Consider the following 1561-nt stretch of genomic DNA (forward strand, 5'->3'; position numbering starts at 1 on the left):
TCTTGCAGTCCTCCCTGTACAACTTTTCTGCTTATTGAGACATGATCCAGCACATCTTTCCCTTTACCCCTCTAGATATGAAGAGGAAATCAACCGACGCACAGCAGCAGAGAATGAATTTGTGGTGCTGAAGAAGGTGGGTGAGACAGGAGTTTTAACGGATGCTGAGCATTGCGTAGGCTGGGAGAGCTCTAAAGGGTAGGAGATCTCATGGAGCTGCATCCTTGTCCTTTAAAAGCTGACAGTTGGGTTATGGTTTTGGGGGAAAGGAATGAAGGGGGTTGAAAGAGGATGGAAGTAAATTCTTGTCCCACAACATACACACACTCGCCTGGGCTGAACAGACCACGTAGAAATAAAGATGCTTGGCAGTGCCAGGAATCCCAGGTCCCAAGCCCATCTCTGGGCTTGGTCAGTCCTTGGCTGAGCTAAAGAAGAGGTACCAGGTGCTGCAGATGGGCCCATAGTTGTTCTTTTCCAGGATGTGGATGCTGCTTACATGAATAAGGTGGAGCTGGAGGCCAAGGTGGATGCGCTGACCGATGAACTCAACTTCCTTCGAGCCCTCTATGATGCGGTACAAACACCCCCCTCCCCTGATTTCTGTCCTGCTGCCACCCTGGGCAGTGAACGCCATTCTGTGGCACGTGAAGAGGTAAGTACAGCTGCCACGGGACCCTGTGTGCTTCCCCACAGGAGCTGGCTCAGCTCAGCGCACAAGTGTCCGACACCGCTGTCATTCTGTCAATGGACAACAACCGGGACCTGGACCTCAGCAGCATCATAGCCGAAGTCAAATCTCAGTACGAAGACATTGCCAACAGGAGCCGGGCTGAGGCAGAGGCTTGGTACCAAACCAAGGTGAGCAGAACCATGGATGCCGTGGATGTATTTCTGGGAAAAGTCACTGCTGTCCCTGTGTGAGGCTGTTTAAGACACATCTTGCCCACTTGGAGGGCTCAGACTGTTCACTCTTCCTCCTGAACCTCAGTACGAAGAGCTGCAGGCCACAGCTGGGAAGCATGGGGATGATCTGCGCAACACCAAGGGGGAAATCTCTGAGCTCAACCGGCTGATCCAGAGGATCCGGGCAGAGATAGAGAACACGAGGAACCAGGTAGGAATGGAAAAGATGCTCATGGAGCCCTGTTCTGTGGTCCCTTAGCAGCTCTCTGCTGTCTGTCACTATACTGCTGATTGGAGAGACATCAGCAGCCACAGAGCATGATGTACCAGAAAGGGTACTGCACCACACCACACACAAAATCATCCTTGTAGGCTGGCATTTCAACTCCAGCAATGTTAGCTATGGTAGAATGACCTCAGTCTTAACCATTGCTCATAAACACCCTGGCCAGAACGGTTTTCTTCCTTGGCTAAGTCTTACCCAAAGAGACAAGCAGCACTCAGGAGTTCCAATCCCTCCCCTTGCAGTGTGCCACGCTGCAAACGGCCATCGGAGACTCTGAGGAGCGTGGGGAGCTGGCCATCAAGGATGCCAAGGCAAAGATGACAGAGCTGGAAGATGCCCTACAGAAAGCCAAAGCCGACATGGCCCGGC

This window comes from Cygnus olor, chromosome 29 (genome assembly GCF_009769625.2).
Source record: "Cygnus olor isolate bCygOlo1 chromosome 29, bCygOlo1.pri.v2, whole genome shotgun sequence".
Classification (NCBI taxonomy): domain Eukaryota; kingdom Metazoa; phylum Chordata; class Aves; order Anseriformes; family Anatidae; genus Cygnus; species Cygnus olor.